Raw genomic sequence first — 24,105 nt, 5'->3', positions numbered from 1 at the left:
AATTTAATCAAACATACATTTGCCCTTAATTGAATTCACATACCAGTCTGGCCCGCCCCCCAGAACTTAGTGAGTCAGAGATCACAGGCCTCTCCTTCCTGGCAGGGCAGCTGTTGACAGTTACACCCTAATCTGCATTTCTATTCAATTGAAAGGGTCTATTGTGTTGTGTCCTGCAGGCTGCAGGGGAAACTCCTCCCTCTCAATCAACAGGGCCATGTGATATCCTGGGCTGTTTTGTGGGTCTCTGAACTGTTAATTGAATCAGACTGCCTTCTGGGAAAGCAGGTGTTAAGAATTTTCATTAATCAGCAAGCCTTTGAAGTCCCAGCTAGCTCAGGATCCTTTTGCAACTCCTGAAATACAGTTCTCCTATCAGAGTTTAGATCGCTAGTGCCGGTTAGTGTCCAATGCCCGTACTACACCTATTTTTGACAGCTGTCTTGAATTAATACATTTCAAAAAGAAAGGATTTTACTTGATATTATATGATCCTTAATTGACATGGCATTGATGTGGATCTGCGCTTTGATTTCGAGTCGAGGGGGAGTCGGGTGCAAAGGATGTTTTGATCCACGCGCTGGGATGTCCGCATCATCTTCTTCCGATTCTGCAGATGACAAAGTTCAGCCTCTTTTCCTCCATCACGTGGATCGATCGGTTCTCCTCGCCGGTCCTGATGGGAGTATTGGGCGGTACCCCGGGCCCCTCCGATCTTTGCTCCCGGTCCCCAGGTCGTCTTCCGTGGTCAGTCTCCAGGTTTTCTTTCTCCTAGGATGACAAAGCAAAGTGGCAATACCTATTCGTAGACATTTCTCCCCCACTATTGATATAGTGGGGTGGCATATACATTTTATAAATCCATAGACATTTACATTCTTATTCAAAAAAAATATATATATAATGAGGAGACATTTACATTCAAGAATCATAATATTTTAGAGACTATGTGTGGGATATTTTAGAGTTGGAAATGTATTACTCTGGAGCGGCCCCCTCTGGTATTGCAGAGGACTCCTCCAGTTGCTGCAGAGTGTGCCTGGGATGGCAACACTTTAACTGATTTATATGGACACACTTGTCTTCCCCTTCTGCCAAACTACCTTTGGGGATGCGGATCTTGTAGGCAACTGGGGAGATTGTGTCTATAATTTCAAAGGGTCCCTTACATGTAGGCAGAAATGTTCACTGTTTGGCCTGGTTCCTCTGGAAATTGTATAGATAGACCCCGTCTCCCACATTGTATTCTTTCATGTGGTATTCAAATCATAGTGAGTTTTCATACTCTCGGCTGATCTTTCTAGATTCCGCTGAGCATAGGCAAAAGCATGTTGGAGGTGTTTCCTTAAATTCTCAATGTATTCGTGAGTTGTGAAGGCATTTATTAATGTCTACTCTTGGGTCCTGTAGCGCAAATGCTGGGGAAGCACCATCTTGCGTCCAGTCATCAGCTCAAATGGTGACATTTTAGTTGCAGATGAAGGGGTAGATCTGATGGCCATTAGTACCAGAGGTAATCGGATATCCCAACCTTGCCCAGAATCTGCCACAAACTTTTTTAAGATGCTCACAATGGTTTTGTTGTATCTCTCCACTGCACCAGAAGAGGCTGGCCGATAAGCAATATGTAGCTTCCTTTTAACCCCCGTATCTCACACATCTTAGACATTACTTCGCTGGTGAAGTGGCTACCTCTGTCTGACTCAATCCTTTGGGGTAGTCCAAAACGTGAAAAGATGTGTTTGATCATCAGGGCAGCTGCTGTTTCTGCCCTGCAGTTTGGGGCCGGGAGACATTCCACCCACTTGGTAAACAAGCATGTGACCGTCAACATGTACGTGTTTCCCCTAGAGGAGCGAATCACAGGGCCTATGAAATCGATTTGCAAATCTGACCATGGCAGTGTCATCCCCCTCTTTTGGAGAGGTGCACGGTGTGTGAGGGATGTTGGCTGAAATTGTGCACACACAAGACACCCCTTCAAGTATTGGTTGAGGTCCTGCCCCATGTGTGCCAGTATGCAACCTCTCTTAAGATCTCAAGTGTTGTATGAAACCGCCTATGACCAGTGGTGGACGCATCATGGGCGTGACTTAACATCAGGCTTCGGAATGAGGTAGGGACCACCCACTGATCATGGCCAGCTAGGGATTTCCTGACCAACAAACCGTCTTGGATTCGGAACATTTTTGGACAATTCATCAACACTCTAAGGTCCTCTTTCCCAATGTAATCGGTATCCGTCAGGGGAAAATTCTCAGGGTCCTCAATGTGTTGGTAAAACTTACCAATTATTGGATCCCCCTTTTGAGCCGTAATCAAATCAGCATCTTGGGTCTCCTTACTCCATTGTGCAGTTGAAAGATCATTGTGAGCATTTGCCTGGGACCGAGTGATAGAAGTGACCTGGATTTCCCCCAACAGGGACTCAATCTGTATTAGATTCCCTTGGATGGCCCCGGTTTTGGCCAGCTGATCAGCTAAGTCATTTCCAGTTTTGTCTGGTCCCTCTACTTTGGAATCACCCTTGATCTTTTTCCAGTAGATGGTCATCCCGTTCGAGGTGACCAGATCATCAATGTTTTGAATTAACTTCCCATGTTTCAAGGGTTTGTTATTAACACATAACATGCCTCTGGGTTTCCGATTAACCAGGTGCTCCACAAACCCGTTCCGTGCATAATCTGAAACAGTGATTATGACCAGTTTGTGGAGTTGATGTTGGACAGCAGTGAGGATGGCTTGATGCACAGCCATCAACTCTGCCACCTGACTACTTCGGGGACCAATTTTGTACCCAGCGGAGGGTTCTGGGGACTCATTCACCCATGCATTCCCTACGCCGGCCACAAGTTCTTTTTCCCCGTTGTTGTCAACATGGGAAGAGCATCCATCTACATAGACAGTGGGCATTCCCTCACACTTGTCTTCTTCAAAGACTTTGTGTGGGGAATTAAGGTATGCTTCCATGTTGTCCTTGATTTTTAGACTTTCATCCTCGAGACAGTTTTCTCTGGCACAATTATGCAAGTCAGCCAGACCTTGCGCGAGGGGACTCTTCTTGTTTTGGTCATATCTGTCCTCCACAGGAAAGCCTTGCATTGACAGAATCCAGGAAGTAATTCGGAAATTACTCACATTTCCGGCCCGGATTCTGTCACTTTGGAGATATTGCAGAGGCTGGTGTGGAGTCTCCACTATGATGTGTTCCCCCTGGATAAACGGGCGGTAATTCTTCAATGCCCACACCGTTGCCAGGAGTGCCTTCTAACAATAGTTGAATTTTTCCTCCACAGAGGATAAAGTTTTGCTCGCATAGGAGATTACTTTGTTGACCTTGTCATGCTTTTGGTATAATACTGCCGTCAAGCACATATTAGAGAACCCTGTCTCCAGGAAAAACTCCTTGTTTCTGACAGGGTAAGCTAGGCAGGGTGCTTGTGAGAGGCTTCTTTTGAGCTGTCTTACTGCCTCGGATTGTTCTAGACCCCATTCCCACTTGACCCCCGCCTTCAAAAGATGAATCAGGGGTCTAGTGATCTCTGCGTAGCCCTCAATGAACTTTCTTCTGTAATTAGTCAGTCCAAGGAGGCTCCTTAGTTCCCGCAGAGTTGTGGGGTCTTTCAGTTTCTGAAGTGCTTCCACTTTCTTTTCTTGGGGACAGAGACCCTGAGGAGTAATCTCATGCCCCAAGAAATGAACACGGGTTCTACACCACTGTGCTTTCTGAAAGGAAAGTTTTGCTCCGGCGGCCCTCAACTGTGTCAGAACATAACGGATCTCTGCTATATGTTCCTCCACAGATGAACTTTTGATGAGGACATCATCTACATAAGCCAGGTTACCCCTTGCACCCAGGTCGGGCATGGCCTTATGTAGGAAAATGTTGAATTCATTGCCGGAGTTGAGGTATCCGAATGGAGTCTGGGTCCATGTGTACTGCTGGCCCCCAAAGGTAACAGCCAGTTTGTATTGGTCCTCCCTACTGACAGGCACGGTCCAGTATCCATTGGTCATGTCTATTGCAGTGAATACCTGTGACCCCTGGATCTGGGCCAGCCCTTGGTCAATGTAGGGAAGAGGCCATCAGGAAGTATGGACCCGTTTGTTGAGCTCCCTAAGGTCGGCGCAGAGTCTCCACTGGCCGTTTGGCTTCAATATTCCCAGCACCGGATTATTGAAGGTGCTGTGTACTGGACGGATTATTCCCCGGGACTCACGGTTCTTAATTATTTCAGTAAGGGACTCCATGGATGCGAGAGGCAAGCGATATTGCTTCACAAATACTGGAGTCATGCCAGGGTCTGTGGGAATTGTTGTTGTGTGGAAGTCAGTGCGACCACAGTCATATGAGTCTACCACAAAGAGATCTTGGAAATCCAAGAAAACTTGTTTGAACTTTTGCTTCTGTTCCAGAGTCACGCAGGCATCAGCTAGGTTGACTCTCTCTTCCACCATCTGCCTGAAGCCTGGAAAGACTTCTGGTTTGGCTATCTCAGCGGCCTCCTCCAGCTGGGTGGAGAAGTCCCTGGTCAGAGTGCTGATTTGGACTGGAGGCTTCAGGTGGGAAAGGCAGCCCTCATGGACCTGGAAAATCACCTCATCCCTCCTGAAGTCACAAGTCACATCTTCCTTACCATAAGGGCAGGAAGTGTACACCAGGAAGTTCCCCCCATGCCGGGTAAAGATCCTGCCTGGCGTTGTATTGTCATCACTGTCACTGTCAAAACAGTCCTTGGGGATTGGTCCTAACAGTTAATTTCCTAAATCAATGGAGAAATGTCGGTCATCAACCGCCATTCCAATAATGGTGCCCGCGGCTAGAGTAATACTCTTTAAGTCGCTGTTATCCACCTCTATTGGAATGGTGTCATGTTCTATGTTGACTAATGGTGTTGGGTTTACCCCCAACCCTTGCTGTTGGAGAGAAGCATTTAGATGAATATAAGCATCAGGGTTTTTGAATTGTTGTCCTCTTTTAACTTTCACCTCCAGGGAGAATTGTCGGGTCCTTTCTGGGATGGTGACTTCGTCTTTAACCTGAATTTCAACTGCATAAGGTAGCAATTGAGCTGACCTAAATGCTTTTTCTGGATCATCAAAGCCCATGGGATTATCCACTAATCGGGACCAAGCTTTGAAGTTTATTAGGTCCAAACTAAAGGCAAAGCGATTGAGAATGTCACTGCCTAAGTAAAAGGCGGCAGTGACGTCTTGCAACGACCAAACAATTATGGACTATGCTCTTGTTGCCAATGGAGATTTTGAGCATACACCTGCTTGGCAGGAGATGTTTGGACTTGGGTGTTTCCAGATCCATTTCCCATTTGTCTATCAGTTTGAATGTGGGAATGGCTGGATCTTTTGGGAGTTGGCGGAACATGGCTTCGCTAATGAAGCTCTTACCGTTGTTCACACACACTCGGGCGAGAACAGAGTCCTTCCCTTCATTTAACTGGACGGGGATGAACAACTGCTCTCCAATTTGCTGAATATCAGCCAGGCTCTGAGCTGATTTCACATCTTTCTGGACTATTGGAGTGGCAAGGCCTGATTGTGGATTAGTAAAGAATTTCAGAGTGTTTCCTTCCAGTGTGGAATACCACCTTAAACTGGAAGGAAGGTTGATTTTCAGAAATAGAGAGGAGTCCCCATCACCAGTCTGTTGCCCTACTGCTATTACCGTCACGTCTGGAATTTGGTTGTTCTGGAAGTGAAATTCTACTTGGTCAGATTTTTGTTCAACCATGTGGCAGGTGCCGTTTAAACTAACATGGTTGACGCTCTGTTTTAATTTTATTGGTCGGCTAGTCTGGGTCCAGAGGACCTTGTTTACGCAATCTATTAGGGGTGACAACCTTCTCAGGAGGTCATTCCCTAGTAAACAAGGGGTGCCCTCTGGAGTCACTACTATGACCGGGTGTTTCACCTTGTGTCGTCCAATTTTAATGTCCAAATCTGCAGTCCCCTCGACGGGAATTTCCTTCCTGTCAAAGTTCTGAAGTTGTCCAGGAAGAGAGGTGAGAGGAATTCGGTAATTCTCCCCCCTTCCTGCATTTAGTTCATCAAAGGCCCTTTTGGACAAAAGGGTAGCTTGGGATCCAGTGTCCACCAGCGCCAGAATTGAACTCTGCCCCTGTACTTGTACCGGGGCATAGTATCTTCCCTCCTTCTCCTCAAGGGGGCACAGATAATGCACATTTTTGGACAACTGGTGGGCTAATTTTCTGGTTTTGGACATTGAGAGAGAAGAGATCTGGGTAGAATTCTGTGGAGAGTCATGGGAATCTGAAAGAAAAAGTTGGGAATCAGATAAGGATGCGGTTCTGGGTTCCCCTGGTTCCGGTTCTGGGCCGCCCCCCCTTTCTGGAGGCAGTCACCAGGATGGGTTTGAACCAGGGGTTTTTGGTATTGTTGGTTCTGGGATAGAATGATGGGCGGCGACAGCTCAATCCCCACATCTACCCAATCTATGGATGCGGTTTTGGGTTCCCCTGGTTCTGGTTCTGGGCTGCCCCCCCCCTTTTTGGAGGCAGTCCTCAGGATCGGTTTGAACCAGGGGTTTTTCGGTATTGTTGGTTCTGGGATAGAATGATAGGAGGTGACAGCTCAATCCCCACATCTACCCAGTCTATGGATGCGGTTTTGGGTTCCCCTGGTTCCGGTTCTGGGCTGCCCCCCCCCTTTTGGAGGCAGTCACCAGGATGGGTTTGAACCAGGGGTTTTCGGTATTGTTGGTTCTGGGATAGAATGATGGGCGGCGACAGCTCAATCCCCACATCTACCCAGTCTGGGTTGGAATCCCTTGGGACCCATTTTTCCTTGGGAGGAGTTCCCCCGTCTCTGAAGGAGAAGATCCTTTTCCCAGGATCCTCTGAGGATCCCTCTCCCTCAAATTGGAAGACCTGTACCTCCTCCACAAAATGGGTCTGTTTGGGACCTTTGTTTCTCCTACCTCCTCTCTGCTCCTTGGGTGGCAGACTTTCAGGGGTAGGAGATTTTGTTTTCCGGTTCCTGGGTTTCCAGGGGCTGTTAACAAGTGGGGAAGGAAGCTTCCTCCAAGGCTTTACACCCCCATTCCCCTTGTGCCTCCTCCCTGGGAACCAGTGGGTTATCGGGGTGCTGCCCCTGTCATTGTTCTGGAGCACCAGGCCCAGAGTTTGGTGCATTCTGTGCCGGCATGCCTATCTGAGGGTTCTGCTGAGCCCTTAGCACGCGACCCAGCTCCTGTGCCATATTCTGGACCTGGCGCTCAAGTTGCAAAACCCGCTCAGGCTGATACAGGGTTCTATTTTCTCCCCTGGGCTGATCCCGGGAAGGGTAGCTATCCCTTCTCTGGTAGTACCCCGGGTTGGGAAGATTTGGGTGCCCCTCCACCCTTGGCCTCCCCTCTCCCGGATTAAGTCGTCTGGGCTCAGGGAAGTGGTGAAAGAAGGATGGATGATTTTGGGGCTGGAAGTTGGGTGGATACCTGGGGAACAAGTTCTGCCCAGGATTTGGGGAATTTCTGCCCTCCTGTGGGAAGTTAGGAGGGAAGTTCCCTGGGTCAGGTGCTTGGCTGGATCCCCCCCATTGGGCTGGAGGAGTCCGCATGTAACCTTGTAGCGGGGACTTACATAGTCAGGGGAGCGAGGGACCCCATTTGTGGGATTACCTCCTTGACTCCCTGTCTGTGACTGGCCCGAGGGCCTTCTGGGCTGGGAATTATTCGGTGCAGGCAGGTTTTTAGGCCCCCCCATCTCCAAATCTAAAATGGGGGCAACCTTTACCTCTGCCACCTTGGCAGCAGCAGGGGTGCTGTTGGTTTTTGGGTTTTTGGGCTGATTCTTATTTTCCACCGGTTTCTGCACCTCATAGATGCGGGTGGCTTGCTCAATGACCCAGTCTAAAGATCTTTTCTCGTGAAAGTCTCTCAGGAGCTGGGTCATTATGCATTTGGGTAAGGCATGGAAAAACGTATTAACAAATTCTTTACTGTCCGTGCGCACCCTTTTTGTAGTCTGCGCAAAAGCACGCTTTAACTCCTGCACAAATTCTTGAGGGGCCTGATCCTCCCCACATTGCAAATTGTAGGCTGCCTTGCGAGCCTCTTGAGGATTCCGGTGAACAGATAAATGTTTCAAGATGGCCGCCCTATATGTGCACCATCTTGAATGGTTTTGGTCCTCCAGCCCCGCAAAGAAACTGGAGTATTCTGGGGAGAAATGTCCACTTGACATACTGAATGCAGCTACTGCTGTCCTTCAAATGGAAAGTCTCCATCATTTGCTCATAAAGCTCCAAGTGTTCCCAAACAGAGTACTTGGCGTTCTTGTGATAAGGGTGATGACACTCCTTATTGCCTTAATCTGTTTTAAGGGGTCCTTAAGCAAGGCCCTTTTTTGCCTTATTGGCCTTTTTGGTTCGGGTAACCCTGGTCCATTCATCCTCTGACTCAGAAGCACTTCTCCCAGAGGTGCCCGTCTGATCTTCCAGGTTTTCCCGGATTCTGCGAGCCTGGGAATGGCTGGCAGAATGTGGGTACCTGGTCTCCTTTGTCCCGTGACGTTCAGAGGAGTCTTCAGATTCCTCCTTGCTGCCAGGATTTGATGGGTTCCCCCCCACTGACCTAACTGGGAAGTGGTTTTCAGGTTTCCCTTAGTGGGCCTACTCTCCTGGGGTTCCCCACTAAATTGCACTGTGTGCCCACCCATCCATTCCTGGGTGGTACTGGCCTATGAGCCCCATACTTTTTGCTGGATAGTAATCTGACATCCCTGTGGCCCTGTGCTCATGTGCACCAGGGGACATGGGGGTGGCAGAGTCCAGGGACTGCGAGAGATGAAGGCCTCTGGTGCTATAGCTCCTGAGGTTATGCTCAGGTGTTTCCCTTTCCCAGCGAACTTCATCTCTGTCAGCCCCTGCTCCCTGTTGCAATGCAAGAGCCTGCACTTTCAGTTCCTCAGTTAAGGCCTTACTCAGTCTCTGCTGCATGGCTACCTGTTGCTGGAGCCTATCATTGTGCTGACAGAGAGCCTCATTCTCTCTCTGTGCCTCCTGGTTGGTCCTGGAATACTGGGCCAGTTTTTGCTGCAGGAGGGTTACATCCTGAGTCCCATCCCTACTGGCCTGTTCCTTTCTTGCCAGAGCATCCTCCACCCTCCTGGTGTGCTCTAACAAGTTCTGATGCTCTTTTTGGAGGTCACCCAGTCCCTGGAGGGCCAGGTCATTTTCTTCAATTTTTTCTTTTAATTGGCAGACTTCCTGTCCTAAGGTTCCCTTCCCTGACTAAGAGCCTGCCACTGTGCTGCCAGGTCGTCCCTCTGCCTTTTAAGGGCCCCAGCTTTCTGGCGCTCTTCTTCAAATTCTGTCTGGGTATCCAGGTCTTTCAGGATCAGTTTGTTGCACTCTGTCTTCTCCCTATCTAGGTGGCTTTGCAGGGTGACTACCTGCTCTGTTCATGCCCTATTGAAGTCCAGTTGTTGCTCCAGCTTTTTCTGGCTCTGCAGTAGGGCGTCCAAACCTTCTTGGTACTCCTTCTGCAAGGCCAGAAATCTGTTATCCTGGTCAGACTTTTCCTGTTGCAGGATACCCATATCCTCTTTTATTTTAATGATATACTGCCTACTATCATTTTCTGACTCCTGGCTCCTCTGCAGCCTCTGCTCGGAAGAGACCAGGTCAGATTGGGCCTTCTCTAATGCCATCAGTTGCCTATTTGCCAGATCTTGGCCTTCAGCACATTTGTCCTGTATGGCTCCCATATATAAATATAAATATGCCGCTACCCTGGCAATCTTGTTGTGCTCATCCTTGGCCTTAGGGGCCATATATAGTTCACTCAGGGCCACATGTAAGGGACCCTGAGCTCTCCATATATCTGACCCTGTTTCAGTGATCTGGGGTGCCATTGCCTGCAACCAGACCGCCTGGTCCTGATGAGCCCACTCACCTCTCACAAATAGCTTATGTAAGAGGTGTTCTCTGGCTATTTTGATATCTACCAAGGTCATCATTCTGGAAATTGATTTCCTTCCTGATTTACAGAAGTTTGTATTTTATTTTGCAAAACAGACCGTTTCCTTAGAGCGTTCCTTTGAGGGGTGTTTTTACAGTGTAACATGGCGTGGTGATCCAACAGGATTTGTATCCTGTCAGTTAGCACACTGTATTAATCTGCACAAGTGATAGATCTAATCCAGAATCCCCGGCTCGAGCCCCCAATCTGTTAAGTGACTTCAATTCAGCAATCCCACTAAGTCAGTGCCTTGTCTGGGATGCCCAAGTGAAGCCCTTATTTATATATTTTTATGACAAGTTATACTCTGGATGATAAACCCTTATATAACGCCCCTCTCTTTGAATACCCCTGACCTCACTGAGCCAAGAAATAGGTGTGTTTTGCAATTTAAAAGATTTATTGGAAAAATTAAACAATATATATATATATCACACTTTTATAATAAATTCATATTTGATATCACACTTAAGAATATGACAGTGATCAACAATGGATAATATTACAATTGTACGCTTATTTAATTGCTTAGGAGTTGGAATAGGAAGGAAAAGGTAACTGAGAAGGCTTTTATGGTTTCAAGGAAAAACAATGATGGAAAGAAAATGCAGTACAGAAATAAACTGATAGGGTTTCACAGGAGATAATATGTTCACTTTTCCCCTTGTGGCAATTCACTCCCCCTATTCAATATAAGGAGATGGGAGTAAAGCACACACTTTTCAGGAATACAATCAAATGTAGTTCAGTTCCCCCCTAGCAAGCTTAGATCACAGGGATGATTTTAAAACACAGGCAAAATACTTTAAGTGTGATTTGCAAAGTATGGAAAAATATGCAAAAAATGATTTTAATTCCCTGTAGGAGGTTCAGGGTAGGTGATAGCTATTTAAGATTAGTTCAAGTCACACTCGCGATGCTCAATGAGGGATTAGCAGGTTGAAAACGAATTTTAGCAGTTCAAGCAAAAGTGGCTATTTTTGGCAGGAGCTAATTTTTCAATTCGCAGCAATTTAGTCACGTGCGTTGAGTGCGATTATGGAATAACTATAAGGAATAGAATTTTAGACTTTAGGAAAGCTTAGAATCTTAGCTTTAAAATGAAAGTTAAATCTCGTTCCTAGCACACGCGGTCCCAGAGATACGGACGATTTTGTGGAGATTGTTTCTCGAAATGAAAGTAAACTTCAGAATGACAAAATGACACTTTTACAGCTTTGAAATGACAGAATGAACACACGATTCCTATGATGCAGCTCTGGACAGGTTCAAATGTTTTGAATCAGATTATTTTAGACTAAGAGATTGGTTCTGGCACAGTTCTAGCTGAGTACTCACACTATAAATTTGAAATAGGCCATCAAGGTCTGGTCAGGTTTGGACTGGACTCCAGTTCTCTCGCCACGGACAGTCTTTAGTATCGGTTCTGCTCACAGCGATCTGGTCTGGGTCTGCTAGCGGCACTTCACAGCGGTCTGGTCTCTCTCGTTCTGGTCTCTCTGGATACAGCACTGCTTTCTGGGTCTGCTACCAGTTCTGGATACAGCTATGCTTTCTGGGTCTGGATATGGTTCTGGCCCAAGGTTCTAGCCAGAATCAAACAGCTCGCCTGGCTGTTGAATAATTGGCAAAAGATTTTGAGGCCTTCTGAAAAAAGTTCTGAAGTCTGGATTCTAAGTTCTGGAGATGGTCCTTCTGGATATTGTCTGGTCCGGCAGAGTGCTTGGCCAGAAAATGGAAAGTGAGTGTCCTGCCTGTCCAAAGCAGTCTCTTTTTATGTGTTTTGAAAGTGGGTGGGAAGGCTGGCTTTCTATGCCCAACCCTCTGAGGATCCTGATAGGCTATAGGATTCTCTGTCGCCTGACTGGGGAACAGAGTTGTGAGTCATCCAGTGCTACCATTTTACAATCTATTGAAGAAACGCCCCTTTGCTTTTACTTAGAAAATGAATTTTTCATAACTAACAGGTTTCCCAGGTACAAACGTCGATGAAATTACATACCCATATCACAGATTAATTTAAGATACACTCTTGCCCAACTCTGATCTTTCTAAGAGCTTGGGTTAAGAAATTATAACATTTTTTCGTTTTTGGTAGCTTTAGCAACATTGGTTTTTCATCAAATCTTTACACAGACCTGTACCCTCTCCATGAGCATATTACAGTAATTTACTATGTCTCTAGCATAAACCCTGTGTCTGTAATATTAATAAATAGCGGGGTTCGGTCCCAGAACACCGCACAAAGTGGAGTTTGGTCTCAAATCGTGAGGGCATTTTTCATATTAATGACCCCCAAATTGTACATTTCTGTGAGCTTAATGCAAGATGAATACAAGATTTTATAAGCAATTTAATCAAACATACGTTTGCCCTTAATTGAATTCACATACCAGTCTGGCCCGCCCCCCAGAACTTGGTGAGTCGGAGATCACATGCCACTCCTTCCTGGCAGGGCAGCTGTTGACAGTTACACCCTTATCTGCATTTCTATTCAATTGAAAGGGTCTATTGTGTTGTGTCCTGCAGGCTGCAGGGGAAACTCCTCCCTCTCAGTCAACAGGGCCATGTGATATCCTGGGCTGTTGTGTGGGTTTCTGAACTGTTAATTGAATCAGACTGCCTTCTGGGAAAGCAGGTGTTAAGAATTTTCATTAATCAGCAAGCCTTTGAAGTTCCAGCTAGCCTTTTGCAACTCCTGAAATACAGTTCTCCTATCAGAGTTTAGATCGCTAGCGCCGGTTAGTGTCCAATGCCGGTACTGCACCTATTTTTGACAGCTGTCTTGAATTAATACATTTAAAAAAGAAAGGATTTTACTTGAAAGTATATGATACTTTCTTGACATGGCATTGATGTGGATCTGCAGTAGAGTAAAGTAAAACACTCAACCAGAGTTGGATTTTTGTTTGGTGGTTTCGGGCCCATGATCTTAGCAATTTTTGACATTAATAAAAACAGATTTTGAACAGAACCATCTTTCTTTGCACTGGTGGGTGGCAGGTCAGGCGACCATTTTGGTGTACGCAAAAAACTGCATAGTTTTCCTGGATTCTGGCGCAATGTGGGCTTTTTCGGCCATCTTGGATTTTCTGAGCCCACAGCACCAAATGTTGCAGCATAATAACTTGAACGTGGGTCAAGACACCCAACAGGTACTTGCAGAGGAGAACCCCTGGTAGAGAACTGTCCCGTCAGAGCACAGTACCAATGTCTAGCTGTAATCAATCCCAGTGCCCAATGTTGCCACTGCATCCACTACCCCCGGAAAACCTGCACCAATGTGTGAAGTAAGTGTGCGTAGCCATTCTAAGTACCCAGCGATGCTCAATCAGAAAATCGGAAATCAGGTGCATGAGACTGCTTACCTACCCCCACCTCCCAACCCCCTGATCATTCTAAAGGGATTGTATGGGTGTAAAGTCTACCCCTTACCTCTCCCTTGCCTGGTTGTGATTGCTGGTGTTATGGCCAATGATCTCCCACAGGGTAACCCCTAGTGAGGTAGGATTGGTAGAGTATCCGTAAATAATGTGTACTTACCTACAAATGGCAAAAGTGATTTTATAGTGAAACTGTTCTCATCTTTTGGCTTTCCCAAAGCTTGTTCTTTGGGAAATTGTAAGACTTACTGCTCCTTACTCGGGTATGTATCTGGGAATCTGACTCTGTTGAGGCACCAGGCCTACTTACTTGGTAGACAAAGACTGCTTAAGCTATAAAGGCCTTATGCTTATCAGATAGAGTATATGGTATAGGATTTTACTGATCACATTGTCTTTTCATGTTACTGCTCACAGTTTCATCTGTGTCAGTAATTTGTGTCTGTGTGTGTCTATGTCTGTGTGTATATATATAAATATATACACTAACAAAAAACATTGTTATAGGGACGTTATGGTTAAGTTTCACTACTAAAAAACCAGTGAAATTCAAAAACGTTGTTACAGGAAAGTTAAGGCTAACGTTTTTTGTTAGTGAATTTCATAGGTTTTTAGTAGGGCGCTTTAAGCATAACGTTGCTTTAGGATAGTTTTTTCAATAAAGGGAAAAGGTTTTTAGTAACATATGTAGACTTCACCTGGTTGGCGTATGTGCAATTACATGGCAAGTACCCGTAGGACTGCATTAGTGACCGCATGTCTGCATCTTCAAAAGCACTTTTAAGTAGTTGTGGAAGCGCACGTTTTTACGTTCCAAACCTAGACCCATGCATAGGTCAGGCACTGTATGCTGTCACCAGCCCTACGTATTCATGGAGTAGGTTACTACATTTAAATTATTGCTGTCTACTTCATGGGTGGCTCTGCAAACTTAGCAATGTGTGGCTAAAGTACTCCTAAATGTATAACGGCCATTGGTAATCGAAGAACAGCAACCTGCACTGTGTCACGGGCGTGTTAAATGTGCCATTACTTTGATATATCTGATGCTTCCCTTTCCATGACCCGTGAAACTGATACATTGTGTGTGCACTCAGCAGTGTGGCGGATAGTATGAACAGGGCGCGTGCCTGTTATACAGTTGAAGACAATATGTAACTGCAAGTGGGTTGGTTTGTAGTAAGGCAGAAAAATTGCAAAGCTGGTGCACCTTCCTCGCGCACATACTAGTACATGTAAAGGCAAGTAAGGAAGCAGCAGAATATGGAGAGCGCAAACAATCTTACTGGTGATTAGAAAAGCGATGTATGTGCGTGGGGTGCACAGAATAAATGGCTTTGTGGTATACGTAAAGAAGCAGTGGCTGGCGTTGTTGTAAACATTCTTGTATTCCACAATGTATGTATATCCGTGAATGGTACAGCTAACAGTAATGGCGTAGCATAAAGTGTTTGTACTGCATGTGACGACAACTCAAATTGAAGGACAAAGAAGCAGTGGGCCGGCTACCGCCTTTCGAAGAATGAAGTTGGCTACTTTCATGTACAGCATTTGCCACATCTGCTGCGGGTAAAAACCTTTGCAAAGCATATGCTGCACTGCAGACCCTTAGCCGGCAAAGGGCATTGTATAGTACAGATCGTTACAGGACCATCACAATGAGTGCCGCCTTTATAGGTGTGGGCCACCCAATAATTCCCTCTCCAAGCACATACCCCATAGTATCTAGGCAGGTGCTGCCCCATCTGTACCAGACCTTATCTGGCTTTCCTTCTGTTGAGTGTGTGAGAACACGATGAATAAATAAAGATGCACTGGGGAACGAAAAAAGGTAAAAAAAGAAAGCACCTTTCACAGATGAAGAACGGAATTGCCAATGAACGCAAGCAGGGCGGGAGGCGTGGCATTGTGGAGAAAACTGTAGTTCAGTCGGTTAGAAAGGAGTGCGCTGTACAAAGAGATGTCTTTACGTGTTGCAGAGCGTTTGCAAGAGAGTCACAGTGCAACACTTACTAGAAGAAAATGTCACTAGTTGAAAGAAAGGCACCAAGGCAATTTAGATGGGGTGTGCAGAAGTTGAGAGAGCTGGCACAGTAAGATGAACGTTGTAGCTAGGGAAAAGTATTGGTGCTGTGAAACGTCATAATGCCATGGGCGAAGTATCCCATTGGCACATGACAAAGAAGTGCACAAATACACTTCTTTGCAATGTACCGCGCTGTCGCCATTGACGGACCCAATAGAAAATGGCGCTGCCACATTGGTAGCTGAATACTTCGATACAAAGTTAAGTAAGGGATCGGATAGAAACGCATGAACTGGGCAAGTGCCTCCTTCATCGCAAACAGCACTGAAACTCGTGGAACATGCTGTGCAATGTTCCCTGCACAATGAACAACAATATTATCGTCATGATTGCGCATCACACACACAAACCAAAATCATGCACTTCATTGTACCTAGTCTATAGCACGAAACATGGACATCATAGATTAGTAAATGAGTAGCGAGTGCACCATTTTTTGCATTCACTTTCACTGAATGTATGTCGGCATAACCTAAAATCTGCACGCTGTGCCTCGTAAAACACACAGCCATAACGGCACCTTCTGCAATTCAGTGAACAAATACACAATGTAGCACTGTCTGTCTGTATACACCACACCCACAAACTTTATTGCCCAATCCCGTAGCCTCTGCAAACCCATTGCTATAGAGTTCATCTGCAAAAAGGGTATTTGCACCACATGCTGCCCTGCAGCTATCGCGATATTCGCAGACCTTTGGTGCAGCACGCGCACGGGAGTGGGGGAATAACTTTCTACCAGGGGAGCGCACGTCGTTGGTTGTGGTGGCTCTTAAAAGAACCTTTGTTTTTTTGTTGTGTTTTTTTTTTAAAGGTGCTTCCCTAGAAACACTTTTTTGGGGGTTTTCATACATGAATCTGTGTTTACAACTTCAGCTCACATTCTTATCGTAGGGTCTTCAGCGCACCCTGTAGATTGCGAACAAACATTTAATTGCCACTGGCCGACAAAGACATGCCATTTCCCTTGAAAAGGTGTATGTATCGTGAACCAATGTTCTCATTCTCACAGGAGAACATCCCAGCAGCACTCAAGAGGTCACACATGCTTCTGTTGATGAGACCCCTTTCGACCTCTGGCTGGCGACAGGAAGAATTGGAATAATGCCATGCGATTCGCAGCAGAATACATGAGAAAAACACCTTGACAGTAGGAAAAATGTGCTGCACTTCTTTCATCAAAATCTTCAGTTGACTGACAACAAAGGAACAAGGCATGTTGCCCAAAAAGAAGCCTCCAAAGTGCACGATCACAACATGTACAGTTGCCGAAGAGGCCACACGTCGACATTCTAGAACCAGTCCGCCGAAACAGCACGATTCCATACCACTCCACGAAACGTCCACTCCCTCCAAACCTAAATTACTAAACAAATCTTCCTGGAGGGCATACACGCACAGATCTTCCACAAAGTAATCACCCATGATGAAAACGGTGCCAGCCACAGTAAACAAAGTTATAGAAAAGTGAATGCCTCTCTTTCCTCTGACGCACACCCACAGCATTTCCATTGGCCAAAACGGTGAGACGGGCAAAATGTGGCACAAGCCTTTCCCTAATCACCACAAGTAGGTGGCCTGGTGAAGCAGGAGGACTCTTTCCCCCTATTGGTGCTCTTTTCTGTAACATACACCCTGACCACCTGATTGGCCAAAGGGCATAGTCCCATCTCTATTGGCCAGCATGCTCACAAACGCAGAATGTGGCACGTGCCTTTCTCCAAGGACCACCAGGGCCACGCCCCAGTAAAGACAGAAGAGTCCTTCTTCCTATTGCTGTGCTTTCCGCTAACGCACACCCTGAGCAGCACATGATAGGACAATCGCTACAGTCCCACTTCCATAGGCCACCATGGTGAGGAGCGTCAAATGTGGCACGTGCGGGTCCCCAAGTATGGCGAGGGCCGGTCCCCAGTGCAGCAGGAGTCCCTCTTCCTATTGCTGCACATCCCAAGCAACTCATTGGACAATCCCCACAGTTCCATTTTTGTGGCCGCCACCTGCAAAATCCCTGCACATGACTTTCGTGCTGTGTGCGGGCGTGGGGGAATTACGTGCAACCAGGGCAGGGGGAGTTCGTAGTAAGGGGCTACTCTTGAAAAAGTCCATTTTTTTTGTTTGTGTAGATCCTTCTACAAAAACACATTTTTTGTCTGTTTTTAATAGCTTTTGTGTTTTCTTCTACACACATTAGTTCAGTAAACTCTTCACTGCATCCTGTAGACGAGCAAACAAAACTGCTTCGCAAATCGATGACAACAAAATGCCATTTTCTTGGAAACACTCCGCATTTCCAAAAGTAATAAGGTCATTGTTACAGACGAACATTCCACGAGTGGACAAACAAGTGTACATGCTTCTGTTGATGAGACACCTTCCTTCGTCTGGCTTGAACCAACATCCATGAGCAGTAGTCCATACTCTTTGCGGTATTATAGAGGAGAAAAGCACCTTGCCAGTGGGAAAAAGCCTCCTCACGACATCCAGCATCTCCTCAGTCTACGGAACAAATGTGAGCAAGGCAGGTAACCCATATGCATGCCGCCATAATGGATGTCGATGACATGTGCCACTGCAAACGTGACGAGGTCTTTGCAAAGTTCATGAATATGGAAGAAATGGCACTCATGCACAGTGATGCACAATGCGTCCACTCCTTCCAAACCAAAATGTCTGTCAATGTGTCTTTGCAGAGCATAGTTGTGCAGGACTATTATAAAGGGATCACCTACAGGCAACACCATACGTTTCGCCATGTCAGCCACCCTCAGTACGCAGAGTATAATGTGCAGCAGTTTCCCCTCCCCTTCCTGTTAACCACACCCACACTACCTGATTGGCTAATCCCCACACTGCCATGGCAATTGGGCAAGGTGGTGGTGTAAAGGGCAGATTTTGGCACGTGCACCTCCCAAAGTAGTCTGATGGCCGCACCCCTGTAAATCTGCAGCAGTCCTTCTTCCCTTTGCACAATGTGGGACGGTGGGGGGGGGTTGAGGGTGTGGTCAACAATATGAAACTGGGCAGGGGATTCAGTCTTCCAGCTTATATGCATTTCAGTTTGCCTTCCTCACATTTTTACAACATTCTGGTCAATGCTTCTTGAACAGTGTGAAAGAAAACGGCATTGCCAATGGAGCTCAAATAAATGCCATTTCTACAGAACCACTGCATATTTTGCGACCTCATGATCTCGTAGTGGGTGGAGACCATGCCTGCAGTCTGCATAAACTGCAGATGGTGCACAAAGGTATTACCGAAGATAAGCACTGTGCGTCTCTCCATGTCGACCACCCTCACGACACAGCAGTGTGACGAAATGGTGCCACCTCTTCCTATATGAACCACGCCCTAAACCCCTAATTGCCTATTTCCCACAATTCCGTTTCCATTTCCACCCTGCTCATAATGGGAGGCTGTGCATGTGTGCTTTCCCATCTGACGTTGGGCCTACGTCAATAAATCTGCACACAGCAGAGTAACCAACCACATACAAGCTGCCCTTCAAACATACCCACTTCCATACTCACATTACGTACGCACTGCAACCTGCGGCCACACTACCCAACTTCTCACTACACCATCTCCTGCCGCACACCAAATTAGCATGTTCACCTATCACCACAACCATAGAATGCACAATACACGCTTTGCAACTCACCTTTGCTGCTGTAGCAAGTCAACAATGTGCTCCACACGCATTCTCCAAAGATCACCATCCTGTGCCTCATACACTGCCAAACCTGCATTGATACAGTGGGTCTGCTCCTTGCAGCCATTCCCCCCACCGTAATTCAAGAATACATGTCAGCATATCACCACCTACCACTATACACATATGCACCACTGGCACCAGCACTCCTAATGAACATCAACACAGCAATGGACATAAACATCATTACATACAACTGGTACCATAATGTATAAACATTGCACTGTCTCCGGCACTCCTACATCCTTTCATTCACATACTATTGTCTTACCCACTTCCACTTACAAAGGATTGTTCCAATCGCAACGTAAACACAACATGGTGAAAACATTGCCCATACTGCAAGCATTGTGCACACAGCACACTATCCAACCACATATAAGCTGCCCTTCAACTATACCCTGTAACATACTGACAGTATACAAGCATTGCATCCAGTGCCCACACAGCGAGACCTTTCATTGCAGCATCTCCAGCCACAGGGCACCGCCATGGAGGTATGCAGTAACAAATTGCAACAGTTACCATAATGTACAAACAAGACACTCTCTCCTGCATCCCTGTGCACTTTCAATCACATATGATGGGCGAACCCACTACCATTCGCAGAGTATTGTGCCACTGCCAAACTACCCACAATCTGTTTGCAACAGTGGCCTATAAAGGCTTAAATGTGCTCCACACCCATTCCTTACATGTCACCACCCTCTAACTCAAGTATATTGAAAAATGCATTACAGCCGTGCGTGTGGTCAAGGCCTTGCCTCTTGAATGCATGGCCTACGACCTACGGCCTTTGGCCTTTGGACATGCATCCAATAGTCTAGGCCTGGACCACACTCACGGCAACATAACCACAACATTTTCACATCATTCGGCCTACTTCAACAATTCTGCACACAGCATAGGCCTTGAACACACCTACAGCAATGTAATGCCAACATTCATTTTACCATTTCATCACCTACGACCATCGAAATACACACCACTGCCACCAGCAGTCCTACCCAACCTGTGCACCACCATGTAGATATGCAGCAACTTATTGTAACAGTAAACACAATGTGGAAAGAACACAGTCTCTCCTGCACCCCTATGGACTTTCAATCACATACTACAGGTGTACCCATTCCAATTCAGAAAGTATTGTGTCGCTGCCAACCTACCCACATTCAGTTTGCAGCACTAACGCTACTACAACCAATCTGCACACACTGCACAATGCAAGCACTACCCTGTACCGATGCAGACTCAAACATGCCTCTCTGCGGTGTGTATGTTGCAGCCCTACGCTCCTGAGTGCATGCCCTACAGTCTACGGGCTACGGGCTTAGGCCATGCACCCAACTGTGTAATCCTTCCATAGACCCACCACACCTTCATTCACCCATGCATGCCTCATGTGCACAACTATTGCATTCCATCCGCAGCGCACCATCACCCGCGCTCCCACCCACCCTTTGTCTTGTGCAATTTACTCCCCATCTGCACATGACCTGCCACCACTCACCACGAAAAGAGTTCACTGCAAACAGGTTGTGCCAGAAGATAAGGGACCGTTACGACAGCTGCCTCCAATCACCACAGAAAATACTACCCTACATATGTGACATATAAACCACTTCTCACTCCCCCAAACATTCCCTCCATTATTGCCGCCAACACAATGGATACGGTGCATTTCCCAGACCCTTCTGCCGCCGCAATGTCCTCCGATAAACCATGGTGGCTTTCCCAAAAAAGGTTGACACACAGCACGCTTCCCTCCAGCCAACCACCAGCCATGTCCAAACTTCTTTGACAGCACACTGTACCGTGATTCAATTACACTTCTGTACAAGGAGCGAACCCAGATATCACATATTCTTTGGGACGTACATTTCAGTGTTTTGCAAAAGATTTACTGGTCCGATTTCCACCAAACAGGTGCAAATTTGGTAAAAATCCATCCAGTCGTTCGACCTGCAGCCATGTGCACATTTTTCCCCCATTCAGTTGTAGAGTAGGTCCCAAGCACGATCTGCGCTCTAGCCGTCCATTTTGAAGTACCAGGAATGTTCACGCCAAAATATGTGACGTATGATGAGCAGATAAACCAGCGGAGAGACGCAGTGGGGCTCTGTCCAGTACCTATCAGAAGAACAGCACCTGTTGAAGTACCGACACCTAAGACAACCTGACGACCTGTGAATGATGAAAAGAGATGAAACATCATGGATAAGTGACATCCTGAACCTAATGTGAAATAATAGATGTCAACTGTCAGAAACAATTCCACATGCGCGATGAAGATATCCATTTAGTTTACACATGTACATATGCAACGAACCGCAAGAAGCACAGAACTTGTGAGGCTTGCTTATGCTTAGTAGTGAAATAGATTGCGGCAAGCGCCACCTATGCATATCTACCTCAATAGAAGCACTTTATATAAGTATACTTCCACTATGCACAAAAGCAGAATCTACCAAAGGTTACTAAAGGTTTCAAGAGGAGAGCTTCACAGTGAACGAATTGATAATTAAAGACAGAAGAGAAACTCAGACGGAGGCAAATTGTGCCAGGCAGCCAAGGTCGTATCGGGTGAAATATACTAACAGTGGATACAATTTATGAAAGAAGAACAGAGTATCATGTTCAGAAAAGTCAAGATAAGCCAAAGAAGGCAGGTGGCTGGTAAAATTCAATCAAATACATGAATTGCATGAAGAATAAGACAATTTCACGGTGTCTGAATCATGTGACCAGCCAAGCGAGAAGGGATGAAACTTTCACACCTACGCCTGGCCTTGTGCCATGCACAGATATCATAACTTTTCCAGACCAAGATGCAGGTTTCGAGGCCAACCACAAAGAAATAATTGACACATGACCCTTAAAATGATGATTGATTGTAGCAATAATTGGAGGCAGGCTGGGGGTGCAGACGAGCTCCCTGCACCTGGTCCGATATTCTGCACACTGCTAAGCAAGTGGAAACGTATGAGTGGGGCTGTTGCCAACCCAATCACAGTGGACCGGGTAATCTAGGTCCTATAGTTAGTAAAACCAATGAGACATCATTCTTTTAGTGACGTCTACAGTAGCCATTCTGAAGGTGGAGCTTAGATGCCCCACCTGACAGTATTTGTCCAATCCCCTCACTCCGTTACCTTATACAGATATAGTACCTATATTAAAGTTACCTTCCCAGAACCAATAGAATTGCATGCCGAATTTTAAGCGTTACACGTCAATGATGACAAGTTTTTAGTATAAATGATGTGTTTTTTATTAAATTAGTTAGAGTTGAAGTGAGAAGGAAAATCGAGCAATTGCTGATATTCATGAACTCCCCTTTTTTGTACTTGTCATTAAACTGACTCCCTTTACCAAACTATCAAGTTATCATTATTGATTTGATCTGCATCCCCATCCATCTCACGGGTGCTGCTGCCTCAACTTAAAGTGCTATTGCGGCACCCCCAGCTTTATGGGCCGGCTGGGGTCCTAGTGCACACTTGGTAGCAGAGGATGGTTTATCGATTATCGATTAGATAAGACATCCATTGGCCGTCGACATAAGTAACTCTAGGTCCCCAGCAATATCACGAGTCCTTTGCCATCCGGCTATGTAGGCTGAGAGGCTCCCTGTAGATAGTGGTTAGACTAAAGTGTAAAATCTGCAGGTTGAGGTCTGAAGGAACCTGTGCTTTCTCCCACGAACCCCTTCCCACTTCTACGAGCAGCCGATCGAGCGAAAAGCAAGGAGAGGCGGTAATGAAGACGGTGATCCCAAGCATCAAGAGCGGAAAAACATGCGAACGGTGAGTGAAAAAAGACTAAATACTTTGGCAAAAAGTTGCATGTCGTAGAACAAGTAAGGGAAGGTAACGGAGGTTGTGGGACAAAAATCAAAAATAACGTTAGAGTTAGAGTAGAATGTGTATATATATATATATAAGAGGAAAGAAATATTGACTCGAGGTGGACGAAGTTAAGAGAGAGATACCGGGAAGGATACCCGAGCTAAGAGAGAGATACCAGGAGGATACCTCAGCTATGAGAGAGGATACGTCCAGATACCTGCACTTTAATATAGCGCTAGAAGTCTGCATTCAAAGTCCTGAAAAGATAGGGTGCAGTAGGAAACCAGAATTGATGAAAGAGGCGATCTGAAAGGGATGGGCTTACATTCTATGTCGGAATAATAATAGAGGACAGGAGATTCAAGTAGCCGGCCGGAGTCTGTTTAGTCTGTCACATCTGTCTTGTGTTTTTTCTTTTCTTCTGACGTCATAGAGTAAGAACATTTTTTGAGGGAATTAACATGAAAATTGCGCGATTTTATAGCTAAGATGTTGTATGAAATTAATTGATGGTTGTTGTGTGAAAAAGAAAAAAAATATTTTTGGTGAAAAAACAGGATTGGAGCTTGCGACGATTGGTGCTCACTCATATTGTTGGTTTTATTTAAGAAACGTAAAATCATAACAAATTGTTATATGAGGAGAAGGTAAACAAATTTAAGCATGGAATACATTACACCGTTAGTACACTTGTGCAAACAGTTGCCAAAACATGCACCTAAGCTGTAAAATTACAGTGCAGAATGGGTTAAAGGAAACATAAACAAAATGTTTATGCCATGGCCCCAGGGCAGATCGCTATCTAAAACGATGATCCTGCAACACATGACGACATATTTGCACGCCACATACACTGGCAAAAATTTAGACAAACGCCTAGTGACTTTAGAACTTTGGAAGATGTACCAAGAGGAGAAGGAGGAGGAGCCACTGTTAGATTGGATAATTAATTTATGCACAGAGGGGGTGAGAAGACTTCCACACCACCCGCCCCGTCTGAAACAAAAATCGAAGCTAGTAAAGACGAAGGATTATACCCGTTGAGGGAGCTTAAAACAGCCACAGGATATAGCAACCCG

The sequence above is a fragment of the Ambystoma mexicanum genome, chromosome 4p, assembly GCF_040938575.1.
Source record: "Ambystoma mexicanum isolate Mex_15411 chromosome 4p, UKY_AmexF1_1, whole genome shotgun sequence".
Classification (NCBI taxonomy): Eukaryota; Metazoa; Chordata; class Amphibia; order Caudata; family Ambystomatidae; genus Ambystoma; species Ambystoma mexicanum.
Note: the sequence above shows the minus strand (reverse complement) of the source record.